The 14308-nt window shown below is 40.3% G+C and overlaps 1 protein-coding gene across 1 annotated transcript in view; it reads left to right on the forward strand.

Annotated features, from left to right (window-relative positions):
• anos1b (anosmin 1b) overlaps positions 1–14308 on the forward strand; it is an 80898-nt gene that overhangs the window by 32741 nt on the left and 33849 nt on the right. The window lies entirely within an intron of this gene.

A 14308-nucleotide genomic window follows, 5' to 3' on the forward strand; every position in this document is an offset into this window, starting at 1 on the left:
ACCTCTGACAACAACATGAAAAAAAATTAAAAAGCCAGTTTATGACCCGTTTAATCAATTTAGTCTTGCTTTTTTCTGTAAAAATATCCAAACATCTTTAAAAAGATAGTAAATAAAAAACAGATTCAAGGCCTGTTCACAGGAGGGTAACTATAACGATAACGATCTAAAATCGTTCCAAATATAAAAGAATAGCTCAGTTCACACCACAATGATAACTGTACAGAGAAACAGTATTATTGAAATTATTTTCAGAATGATTTTTTTGCAGCTGTTGAACAAAACCATTGACAGCCAATCAGAATCCAAGACCTCGAGCATTTAAAGCGGCAGACCACAAAACTGAAACGATTTATTAATGAAGTTATTGTTGTTGGTGTGAACATGCTTTTGGACTAGACTAGATTTCTTTAAAATATCAGGAGGTGGTTTAAGATTTATTCAAGACTTTACCTAGCCAAGCGTTATTTTACCTGATTGTTCAAGCTACATGCATGATGACTTTACTTCTGTCTGCCACAATTTGGCCGTTTTGGAGCATCACACTCCGCACGCGAGTGTCACCTTTCATCAGCCAAATGCACAAACTGATGCAAATGAAACTGAGGGATGTTTTTTTCTTTTGTTCCCTGTGTAAGCCAGATAAATAAACTCGCTGTACTGATGAGGTTCATGGCCAGTTCACGTTCTTATCCCTGATTGATTGGGTCGTTCATTACAAAAGATCCATTTGAAAGCACTTAACGCACCAGCTACTGATGGGAAACTGTTTTATAAGCAAGCACGATATGGATATCACCTCCACAACAGATGTGAGAAACTCACTCACTCACTCACAGATGTTTGCAACCATGGGAAAAAGCAGTTGAAGGGTTTCTGAACTCGTGTCAACCTCAATCTGATGTTTCTGTAAAATCAGTCTGTTTTTATTTGTCTCAGTGTGATTATGCCTTGTTTCAAACGGTGATGTATAACTACTTAAAGGGTAACTGCAACCTAAATGCAACCTAGTGTATTTTTGTGAATCTACCCGAGGCAAACTTTCGTTTAAAAGCATAATTAGGATGGAAACGCCACTTTTAAGTTTGACCGTATTTTCGGTTTCGGTCAAATTGCCTTTTGAATGGGAGTGCTCGGGGCACGACTATGATGGCATCAAAATGGCTGTTTTTAAAACACTAATGCGGCTCGACACAACATGAAACTTTGCTGGAAGTATCACCAGGGGCTCTACACATGAACTCCAGCATTGAGAACATTGTGTGTGTGCACAGAGTTTACTAAAAAGAAAGATTTTGAACAACTCGCAGTCTCTGTGTCCACTGGCATTCTGACAGTCAAAACTAGTCGATCTCCGAATGCATCGTAACAGGGAGGAGAGTAAAGATGGAAAGCTCCTAAAGCTCAGTTCCATATAAGTTCACGGATAATTTGTTGTTTTGTCGTTAGTGAAAATCAATTTTGACCTTGTATTTGAAAAAGGATCCTCATATAAGAAGCAATACTAAAATTCAGAGTCAGTTCATTCGCATTCGGAGATCGACTATTTTTGACTGTCAGAATGCCAGTGGACACAGAGGCAGTGAGTTGTTCAAAATCTTTCTCTTTAGTTGTTGTGTACACACACAATGTTCTCAATGCTGGAGTTCATGTGTAGAGCCGCTGGTGATACTTCCAGCACAGTTTCATGTTGTGTCGAGCCTTCTTAGTGTTTTAAAAATAGTGATTTTTGATGCCATCATAGTCGTGCCCCATTCACTCCCATTCAAAAGGCAATTTGACCGAAAACGAAAATACGGTCAATCTTAAAAGTGGTGTTTCCATTCTTATTATGCTTTTACACGAAAGTTTGCCTCGGGTAGATTCACAAAAAGACCCACGCAAGAGTTACGCTTTAAGTCATATGGACTCATTTTTATGGTGTTTTTTTTTTTTGCTTGTCCTTTTTGATCTTGTAACACTGACAATAATTATACTTTGGACCAGCTTAAAGTGCCCCTATTATGCTTTTTCAGATATTCCATTTCATGCCGTGTGTAATAGAGCTGTTTGTGAATTTAAAAGCGCTGCAAAGTTTTAAAGATCAAAGTGCAGATAAATAAAGAGACTGTCTCCTAAAAGAAAGAAGCGATTCTGAACTGAAACGAGTCGTCAGTAACTCCAGTCTCACTTCCCGATGAACCTGCGTAACAGAGTAACACATTTGCATGATGCCCGTCTGTGGTCTTGATTGGCTGCCGGTGACCGACGCCCCCTTTGACCCTCAAACGCTGTAGTTGTGGCTGAGACTGGAAGAGTTTGGTTCATGTTGTTCATGACGAGAAGACGCTGTTTTCTGTTCTGCGAGTACACTTGATGCACTTCCAAAGAAATGAGACTCGCACTCGAATTGAAAAAACCCGGTATCACCCGGCACAAAAAAATTTGTTACAGACATTATTGTATTTGTTTTTCTCTAATTATATATGGATTGGTTCAAACCATAAGTGTTATATACATTTTTTTTTTCCTAGCTGTATTATATCACTACTATCACAGACTGAAGAGCACATGTGCTCCTATGCAGGAAATGAGGTCAGGTCGCAGGAATGGATTTGATTGGACAGGAGCCCTCTTGACTGCTTCATTCATCTGGTGACTTTTTTTATACTGCCTTTCAGCCACGACGCCTCACACTTTTTTTCTGCCAGGCCTGGATGTCATCTGTCTTTTATTTTAAGAGGAGAGCCAGTAAAGCAGCAGGATAGCTGGACAGTGAACCTCTTCACAGGTCCTGAGGCTGCCTCCATATACACATCTCAGAATGGACGCCTGTCCAAGCATCTCCCATACGTTCAGCCCAGGATTCCCTTCAAACCACGCAAACGCTTCTGAGCAGAACACAAAATCAGACTCAGAAATGTGTGGAAAAGCTCCAGATTTCTTGAACCAGAGCTAAGCTGTATGTGTAACTCGAGTCCATTTGCATGTCCCGTGATTTTCAGTATGGAGCTGAGGGGTGGACTAACTAAAAACGGAAAACTCTTTATGCGTTTTGGTCGTTCATTTACACGATAATGACGCTTTGGGGGCCTGAAAAGGCAAACTTTTGAAAATTTGTTTCACAGTGCAAGGTTTTAAAATCAATACCGTGTAAACTACAAAAACATGGATTAGTGAAAACGCTGGCCTGGCATGAATAATACTGCGTTTTTGAACAGGGATCTTTTGAAAATGTTGAAAAGATCATTTTCCAGCAGCCCATGGGCACACAGATGGGCGCAAATATTTAAACAACGTGGCGCAGGACGTGAAAATGAAAACTGCGTCGGGCTGAAACTGTAAGTGAAAAACGCAAAGGAAAAACATTTCCGTTATCAGGACATTGTTGTCATGTGAACGTACTCTGAAGCTGTCAGAAATGTTGAGTGGAAATATGCAGCATAGTTCACACAAACATTCTGTCATTTTTTTACTGTCTAAACCAGTAAGACCTTTTAACATTTGAGAAACACAAAAGGAAAGTTAGGCAGAATGTTTTTTCTCTTTTTCATATTGCACTTTTTGAGATTTGATGATGAATTCTACAGTATAAAAACTGCAAATGACTTTTGATAAACACCCTATTTCTTAAATGTCCCCATCATAAATCTTTGATTGAGCAATAATTAACCTGTAAAGAGGGCCTTTCCACTTCTAAATCATTTACAAACTTTGATCTTCAGTTTCAATCAGCTCATATTCAAATCAGTTTCTAAAAATCACACAGACCAGAATATAAAACAGCAGGAAATGGACATTTCTTATGCATGTTATTGATTTTACTGGAACGATGCATCTATGCATGTTTCATTTTCTGAGTGACCTTAATTTTCATAACCTCTGGTGAAACGACAGACTGCTCTCTGTTGATGAACGCCAGAGTTTTCCAATAATTGTGACTGCATAAACCCACGCTTTCTTACTCTGGCATTCAGATCGGCCTTCATCCAGTCAAAAACTTGGGAGTCCCACCCTCCATTTTCCGTTTTACTGGGATGTACGTCACAATAAAAAATGGACCCGCCTATAGGCGCACATTACTAACGCGCCATTGATTATAGACCAGGTTTCGGTTGGTCAATGGCTCAGTCTATTTCTGTTGCCTCAAAATAGCAACGCTCCAGCAATGCGCCTGAACACACACCTGGTTTTCAGACCAGCAGCCCATGGGCACACAGATGGGCGCAAATGCATTTGCTATTTAAACAACGTGGCGCAGGACGTGAAAATGATAACTGCGTCGGGCTGAAACTAGCAGAAAACACATATTAAGCTCATGCATTAACAGCTAAACACATTAAGCTCATGCATATAACAGCTAAACATATTAAGCTCATGCATTAACTTTGACGGAAAGTATATATTTATAAATTCTCTGCATTAGATGCTTTTTATTTTTTATTGAATGTTCTAGCAAAGAATGTTTTTTTCTGTTCAAGTGAATGTAGGGAACATTAGTTCACCAATATATTTCTATCTGCTGTGATTGAGCTCTTGTATGATTTCTTTGTAGAGATGGCCAGAATGACTGAAGGCCTTCTCTATGAGTCTGGTTTCAGGTGTGCTGGTGTGAAAAAGGCATCCAGTTCACCTTATAGTGTTGAAGTGAGTCTTCATAATTTATAGGCTGTTGCATGACTCAGATTCCAGAGCCTGTGAAGAGCGGCGCCCGCTGCGGGCAGAAGAGCACATGCCATCACACCCGAGCTGTGGCGAAATCGCAAGCGCAGGGATGATTTGACCCTTGGGATTCTCCGTTCTGCGCTTCCCGCTGCATTTCCAGCTCATCCACAGCAGCTCCTATTACATTAGTGACAAAATGATATTCTGGAATGTTTTGTTCCTGCGGCTTCCTTGAACCTTCCCTCGAATCTCTTGGTATTACTCTTACACTGATAGGAAAAATCTGTAGACGAATGGAAAAAGGTACAGGTAATTTTCTGCACTTAACGTTATCCGTTAAGTTCACGGACGTTTCCTTTAACCCTGAAACACAATGCAATGCGTAATCCAAAATACATGTGTGAAACACATGTGAAAAATTAAACGGGAAAATTCCTTCATATTAACAGTGCACTGTGCCCTATTTTTACAGACCTCACGGAGAATAAAGTGGAATATAGATATACAGTGAGCTTGTAGTAATGATTTTATTAACTGAATGTTCAGATCTTGATTTATTTGGACAGTCAGTTTTGTAGGATTAAACGTTTTTAACAACTGCGTGATGGAATGTCTTTAACAGATAATAAATTGTGTAATTTATTCCTGTGATGGCAAAGCTCCATTTTCAACAGCCATTACTCCAGTCTTCAGTGTCTCAGGATCCTTCAGAAATCATTTGGTTCTGGTTATTTTCCAGTAAACATTTTTTTTTTTTTACTTCAATATGATCACAGTTACTATGAAAGTGACTAGTTTTATATTATACCATTTTATTTGTGTCCTTTGCAGTGCATCATGGGATTAGTAGTCCTAATGAAATAATTTAAGAACAAAGTCTAGTTGTAAGGGTTTTGTTTGGTTTCGTTGTGTTTTAGGGTACATTTACATGAAAACAATGTACTAAAAAACGTTTTTCACGTTGTCAAAACGATCCCGGTTCACAATGATCCACAAAAAACATTGAAACGCTGTATTATTCATGTCAGGTCAGTAGATGGCGTTCACTTTGTAAAGAAACACTATGCGCCTATAGACTGAACACGTAATACGTCACCGTTTTCACAGATTCACAGGTTTTGTGACGATAACGGTATCGGTTTCAAAAACAAAGTTTGCATTTTCAGGCCACCAAATTGCTGTTGTCGTGTGAATGAACAACCAAAACACATTAAAAAAAAATTGTGGACCTAAACTAACCAAACTTAGTTCGGGACAGTTTTCCCTGTTCCCTTTTGCCTGAGTTCTCGTTCCTTGTTCGTTTCCATGGTTTCTAATTGAGTTGCTCACCTGTTCCCTGTTGTGGTGATTATCTTCTCTTGTGAATTTAAGTCCTTGGTTTTTAGTTCCTTGTCCTGTGTTAATGTTATCCTTGTTGTTTGGTGGATCAGACTGATCTCATGAAATGGCGTATTTATGACACGCCAATTCGTATTTCCATTTTTGGCGTGCTATCAACACGCATAATCGCTTTTCAGCGTGTTTATCAACGCCGTTGACTTAACGTTACATTACTCTCTATATAAATATATATGACTTACCCCAACCCCGTCCCTAAACCTACCTGTCACTGGGGTTAATACCATTTATGAGTCTTCCCCTACCATCCTAGTAAAAAATTTCGCTCCCCAGATGTAGATTTACATTTTGCTTCGTTTCGCTCGGACATTTAACGCCGTAGACATACACGCAAACGCGGAAGATGACGGCGTGGACATACACGCGGATAGCTCAAAATGCGTATAGATAACACGCCACTTGACTTGAAAGTGGCGTGTATGTTTACGCAAAGTCATGATGTCATGTTGGGTGGATGGAAAAGTATCCTTGGATTATGACACATTATTTTTTCAGTTTTTATTTTTTTGCTTTAAATCAGAAGTTGAAATGATGCGTCTCATCTTGGAGCTGTTTGGTTCGGTTTATGGCTTAGAAGATTTTTTTTAAATGACGAGAGAAAATGAATATCAAAAATACTTAAGTCTGCTAAAAAAATAGGATATCAATGTTGCACTTTATAGGAAGCATTATAGGAAAAAATTAAATGTCTAAAATATTAAGTGAACATTTGATCTGCTAGTCCTTCTAATTCTTTTACTTATCCCCTGATACAATTTTAATCACAACCCTCATCTCGTGTTGAAATGTCAGCTTTTCTTCGCTGTCAAAGAAGATGAAGTGTAAAGAAAAGTCTCCCACGGCGTTTCCGTCAGGGAGCAGTCAGTGCCGCTTGACAAGGGCAAAGAGTCAGCGAGAGCTTGAAGAAAACATGTTCCTCTCTCTGGACGAGGAGGAGGATGAGGATGAGGAGCCCTCTTCCCTGCGGGGCGGCGCTCACTAAACATTCATCTTCAACACCAATGCTTTTGGTCATTGGAATTCTCTCAGAACAACTTATCCATCAATCCTCAATATAATAAACAATAACAATCTCATCTGGTAACACTGATCCAGAATTAAACTGCGCAGAAATACAGAGATTTATAAATGTTATGGCTCCTCAAAAAAGAGGTGTGCAAAAGATGCTTTCAGATTCAACTGGTCTCTGAGTTATCTGAATAACAATATAATTAACTAGTTGGTCGACTAGTCCTGTATAAAGCTGATTTATAGTCAAGAAGCTTCTTTTAAACTGTATTTTGTCAAGCAACACAGGAACCATCATTTAAAGTAGTTCAAAAACTGTCAAGCTACTCTGTTATAAAAGTTGCGGTTGCTAACTGTCAGCGTTGGGTTGAATGAAGGCAGAAAATAAAAGTGGTGAAAAGTTCTACTCGCAAGCAGTTTTCTTTAATAAAACACACGATAATACACTCAGCGAACAGAACAACCACATATATTAAGATCAGACAAAGACTAACTGAAAATGTGTGCTATTATTAAACATGGATAGACACTATAGGGACAAAACAAGGTAATTAATTAAACGGGTGTTACACATGATGGCAAACCAAAGATCATGTTAACAAATGATCACACAAGGGAAACCCATGAAAGTGAAACACAACTCAAGCAAACTCAAATAGATCAAACGTGACACTAATATGATTTTCCATTGTGTTCATAATATGTGAGTATTATTCCATTGGCAAAGCAATCGCAATAAAACATGCATTACATCCTCTCATGTGACTTTTTGCTTGGATTTTTCCCTTTTGCCATCACATTCATGCCATCTTAGTTGCTCAGTGAGAACATGAAGAGCTCAGAGAAGGCAAAGGGTCATTCCTTCCTCTGATCATGTATCCATTGGTGTTGCATCTAGTAATATATACGTGCTTTGTTTTGTTTTGTTTTGTTTTCACTTAATTTTTTCATCCTAGAAAATGGGATAGTACAGTTGCGCCACTGATATGCCATAATAATGCAGGTTTCTTATCTCGTAACATCAACCAGCTTCACTAACTACGGTTAAGTAAACATCTTGCCTATGCTGGTTCACCAGCTAGATCAAACCAGGCTGGAACAGTATAGAGACTCCATGGCTGTAATGCAGGTCATGCTGTACAATATCGCAATACCGGTGTAGAATTCGAATCTCTTTAATGTTTTGTCGCCAATTTGAATTCATATCTGTAGCAGCAGTGCTGTGAAGAAGATGAACTTCTCTGAGAAGTTTTACCATACTGACAGTTTTTGAAAGATCGTATACTGGCTGGAGACAGCATTGTAAATGATCATTTTCACAAGCCCTCCACTTCCTTCCACACTGTAAAAACAATCTGTGAAATTTACGATAAAAAAAAAAACAGTTGCTGTAATTGCCAGAAGTTTTACAGGTTGAACAAAATTTTACAGTAATATTGCCAAGAGTTTTGGGACGCCTGCCTTTACATGCACATGAACTTTAATCTTAAAGTTCATCCCATTCTTAATCCGTAGGGTTTATTATGGAGTTGGCCCACCCTTTACAGCTATAACAGCTTCAACTCTTCTGGGAAGGCTTTCTACAAGGTTTAGGAGTGTGTTTATGTGAATTTTTAACCATTCTTCTAGAAGCGCATTTGTGAGGTCAGGCACTGGTGTTGGACGAGAAGGCCTGGCTCTCAGTCTCCGCTCTAATTCATCCCAAAGCTGTTCTATTAGGTTGAGGTCAGGACTCTGTGCAGGCCAGTTAAGTTCCTCCACGTCAAGCTCGCTCATCCATGTCTTTATGGACCTTGCTTTGTGCACTGGTGCACAGTCATGTTGGAACAGGAACATCCCCAAACTGTTCCCACAAAGTTGGGAGCATGAAATTGTTCAAAATATCTTGGTGTGCTGAAGCATTAAGAGTTCCTTTCACTGGAACTAAGGGGTCAAGCCCTGAAAAACAACCCCACACCATAATCCCCCCTCCACCAAACTTTACACTTGGAGCAATGCAGTCAGGCAAGTACCGTTCTCGTCACCCGCCAAACCCAGACTCGTCCATCGGATTGCCAGACAGAGAAGCGTGATTCGTCACTCCAGAGAACACGTATCACTGCTCTTGAGACCAGTGGTGGCGTCCTTTACCCCACTGCATCCCACGCTTTGCATTGCACTTGGTGATGTGAGGCTTGGATATGCAGCTGCCCGGTCATTGAAACCCATTCCATGAGCTAATCTGAAGGCCACAGAAGTTTGGAGGTCTGTAGCTGTTGACTCTGCAGAACGCTGGTGACTTCTGCGCACTGTGAGCCTCAGCATGACCCCGCTCTGGGGTTTTACGTGGCTGAGTTTCTGTTGTTCCCAATTGCTTCCAGTTTGTTATAATACCACTAACAGTTGACCGTGGAATATTTAGTAGTGAGGAAATTTCACGAATGGACTTATTGCACAGGTGGAAAACCGATCACGGCACCACACTTGACCTCACTGAGCTCCTGAGAGCGACCCATTCTTTCACAAATGTCGGTAGAAGCATCTGCATGCATAGGTGCTTGATTTTACACACCTGTGGCCATGGACGTGATTGGAACACCTGAATTCAATGATTTGGAAGGGTATTCCAATACTTTTGGCAATATATTTCGTTATTTTGTTGCCTGCACCTGCACCTCCTCATCAACGAATCATATATACACCATCATCACTTTCACTTCATTGTCTGGTCTCGTCCTTTCCAAAAGATGCTCCGACCACCCTCCTGTGTTACTCACCTCAGCATGGCCTTGTCCCCTCATCTATTAATCTACTTACATGTCTGTTTCCTTCTGTTGTGTGACAAAAGACCATACCAAAAAAAAAGATGAGTTTCAAACTTGCAGGATAGATCGCGGCGGTGGCTCAAAATAGCCGCTATCTGTTTGAATACACAGAAGGATTCTGTCGTCTTGCAGTCACCTGCCCCTTGAACAATGAAATCATTAAGCCATTGTACCGGATTAGGGAGAACTTTGTACATCCAAGGGGAAGCTCCCAGATGTCTCAGGACTGGACTGGAGAGAGGCCATCTTCAGATGTCTGGAGAGCTTCGTTCCCCAATATGTAAAACAGCCAGCTCCAGAGTCTCGTCCATTCAAGGCCGTCCTTCCAGAGTCTCGTCCCAAGATAGCCGTCCTTCCAGAGTCTCGTCCCATCATGGCCGCCCTTCTAGAGTGATGTCCCAAGATGGCCGCCCTTCCAAGAGTCTTGTCCCAAGATGGCCACCATGCCTGAGCCCTCGGTCAAGATGACCGCCGCCGCGCTCAAGTCCACTGTTCCCATCCTCGTCTAGAGTCCAGAGACGAATCCAATCCCTGTCCTGGGTCCAGAGACTCCACTGGTCCCCCGAGTTGCCGGCTCCGCCCTGGTCATGTTAAATAAACATATATTACCTCTTACCTCTCTGTTCCCTTCTGTTGTGTGACAAGAATAAGGAAACTGTTATTTAACATGTTTTAACTAGCTTTTTTTTTTTTTGCTAGTGTCTTACATGCACATTACAAAACCGTACAAAACATCATGTAAACTTGAACTCTGTTTTCTTATTTAGGGAAGAGAAAGTGGTTTAACACATCATGTGGTGTATGTATTTAACGGCATATGCTTTCTTGTCTTATACAGCTTTCTCACAATGGGCGGTTTTCTGCCATGTCTGTGAGCCATCACTGTTAGGAACTGCTCAGTACACTAAAATCCAGCAAGCATCACTTCATTCATCCCCGTTAAAGCACCCCTCATAAGATAAACTCAGTAGTTGACCTTGTAAATGCCTAAATGTGAGATGAACCTGCATTCAGAAGAGTTCAGTCCTTCACTGTCTCGCTGAGATCTTTTGTAAACAGAAGCGGCAGTTGCTTGACTCATTCATCCATCATCATATCCCACAATCGCATGTGTATCATGCCAGAGGGAAATTAGTCAGTGATAACCTGTGTCCCAGCTACTGATCTCCCTGCGCTGACCCCCTGCCGCAGTGTGTGTGTAGTTCACCAAACGCCGGCCCGTAATACAGTCCAGACCTCTGGCTCTCTCCCATCAGCCCCTTCCTCTCAGGAGTGTGCTGTCATATTGATGACTCACAGGCAGAGAGTGTGTGTGTGTGCGTGTGCGTGTGTGTGTGTGTGTGTGTGTGTGTGTGTGTGTGTGTGTGTGTGTGTGTGTGTGTGTGTGTGTGTGTGTGTGTGTGTGTTGTGTTGAGGGCGTCAGCAGTCATTAGATGGAGGTCGGACATACAGGAGCTATACTGACCTCAACTGAATAGACAGAAGTTTGAAAACACTCCGTCGGGACGTCATAACTTACAATTCATGAATTTACATTCCCATATAATCTTTGACTGATAAAGGTAAACAAATATGGCTTGTCCACATACAGTGTGGAGGGGCTTGAGGAGAAGATTTTTTGCCATTGTTCGACAAACTGACAGTCACATCTAAAATCCAAAATCTCATTTTGAATAAGAAGTGTACTTAATTGTATTGAATATGCATTTGTAGTGTACTTCAAATATTAAAAGTATAATTAAAAATACTGTATTTGCAGACAATATAAATGGCCACTCTTTGAGTGCACTTTCATGACTGTTTCTTAAAAATGCACTTTGTAATAATGTCAAGTGAAAGGGTTTTACTTTAAGATACATTTAAGTCGTGTTTTGAAGATGTACACTTATTATGAAGTGTGGACTAACATACTAAAGCACATGTAAAGTACCTGATTATAATTTGAACTGTAGAGTGTTATTCAGGCCGATGTTTTTTGTTGAAGAATTTATTTAGGTATATTTGATCTTTTTGAGAGTATTAGTATTGGATGAGTTTGGTTGTTTTGCTTTCTGCAGACTGTCAGACTGTACTGATATGGGCATTGGCTGGACAATTAGAATCACCAGAAGGAAAACAAATCCTATTTATCCTTTTGAACAGAATCCTTGTTTCCATTTGAATCGAAGTCTGTATGAATGACCGATTTAGACTTTGATTATCTTGATAATAAGATTATCTTTGCAGTAAGGTGAAACCAGCCTCACTCCATGTCTCTGTTCTCTCCTATTTTCAGGTTGTTTTCTTCTTTCTTGAACGTGGTCTTGACTTTGAGTTCAGCCAAATGAAAGCTGTCTGTTCAGGTGGGGGATAGATGGGGGCAGATGTCAGAATAATCCATCATGTAACACACAGCAGATGTGTGTGAATGTTCCAGCACATGAGCGACTGGAGGCCGGGCCAGCAGGGGTTCGACAGGAGCGTCTCAGGGAACGGAGAGCTTACATTAGAGAGCGAAAACACTCTTGATTCTGAAACGGAACAAATGTGCTCATCCTTTGTACTGAATGTTTGAATCCTTGTATAATTAAGCCTTGAATCCTAAGGCATTGTTCTTCACACAAATCCCATTTTTGGGATTGACCACATTTTGTACCTAATTAATAAAATTGAATCTGTTTGTGCAGATGGTGCAATCAATATCCAGTATATCTCCCATCATTTCCATTGTAATCACTAAAACATCAGAACAAAGCTAATATAATTACTCTTTTTCACCCATTTTGGCTACTACATTTTTAAGTTACCAGCCATTCAGAACTATACTATATATATAACATAATTTGGATTTCATACATTCATTTCTTATTCGAACAAAATCCTGTCATCCAGCATCTCCTCCCTTCCTCTTCCCTTCAAAACAAATCATCAAGCGCACCGTTATTTGTTGCGTAGAGACGTTTGCTCAAGTAAGCCAGATATGTGGATATTCTGCGCAATATGCTGTATTTAATATATCATGATGACTCACGAGTTGAGTATTTGCGCTAAATCTGCGCAGATTTGGTTTACACAAACTTTTTTTCATATGAATACTGGAACTGCTCAGTAAAAGCCCCAATGAACTTCAAGCGAATCGAACTGATGTGACGTCATGATCAACAAAATCAGGCCAAAACGTAGTTTGTTTGGAGCTTGTTTCGGGACTTTGAAACAGCTTACCATAGCGAGCTTTCTGGAAAGTTTGCTCTGGCTGGTAAACACCTTTGAACTCTCATTGGTCAGTGGTGATGATGTAATATGTAGGTGCGCTTTGGGGCTCCGCCCCTTTTGAGGTGTAAATCTTCTCCGGTTCATTTCTCCTGTTCAGTCTGTCGAGGTCAGACGCGTGTAAAAACATGAACACACTGGAGAGTTGCTTTATAGAAGAAATTGAAGTGTAATTCTAATTGAAAGCAGCACTGACACTGTTTTAATACTGTAAGTTGATGCTTTTAAACAATCTATTGTATGAAGTGCTGTATAAATAAACGTGACGTGACTTTACTGGAGTGCCGAATTCCAGAGCTCATGCAAACATCCACATCTCTATGATCACATGCTTTCTGAACTGCTGTTTTCTCACCGCTGTCAGTGTTGTTGTGTTTATTTTGTTATTGAGAGAGCAGCACATATTTACATTTTCATCTAAAATGGTGCCGTGACCCGGATAAGACTGAGGGTTAGGGCGTTGAGTGGAACCTAAGCAAGATTGTGAGAATTGACTCCAGGCAGTTGATGAAGGTCTTCTGAAGGGAAGTGATGCGTTTGTGTAAGAAAAATATCCATATTTATAACTTTATAAACTATAATCACTAGCTTCCATCCGCAAGTCTAGTTCCGGCGGAAGAGTGACCTCTGACCCGACGCGTGATGTAATGACGAACGCAGAAGCGCAGAGGATAGAACAAAACAAAACACCAGTCACGAATGAGAAGTCTAAAACGACAATTTTTAAAGAGAAATGTGGGAGAACCGTGAGAGGCGTCAACTCTCACTTAAACTCTTACCAGAAGCCAGTGATTATAGTTCATAAAGTTATAAATATGGATATTTTTCTTACAAAAGCGCATTTCTTTGCTTCAGTAGGCCTTTATTAACCCCCCGGAGCCCTGTGGGGCACTTATATCATGGATAGATGCACTTTTTTGGGCTTTACAATCTGTGGTACCAATATCCTGAGCCAGGATATTTTTTAACATAACTCTGAATGTTTTTGGCTTGTCATGTACACCTAGGATGGCTTGAAGGTGAGTAAATTATGGGATAATTTAATTTGTTTTGTTGAACAAACCCTTTAATGCAATATAGTTCACTTTATGGGGAAAGAGTGAGTGATTAAAATGTAGGGTTAGGGTAGGAACATGAACGTATTTGAACCTAGCAACATTTAGACAGGGTCAAGTTGAAGACCCAAGACTGCAACCCATGAAATA

Source organism: Rutilus rutilus (assembly GCF_951802725.1).
Source record: "Rutilus rutilus genome assembly, chromosome: 8".
Lineage (NCBI taxonomy): Eukaryota > Metazoa > Chordata > Actinopteri > Cypriniformes > Leuciscidae > Rutilus > Rutilus rutilus.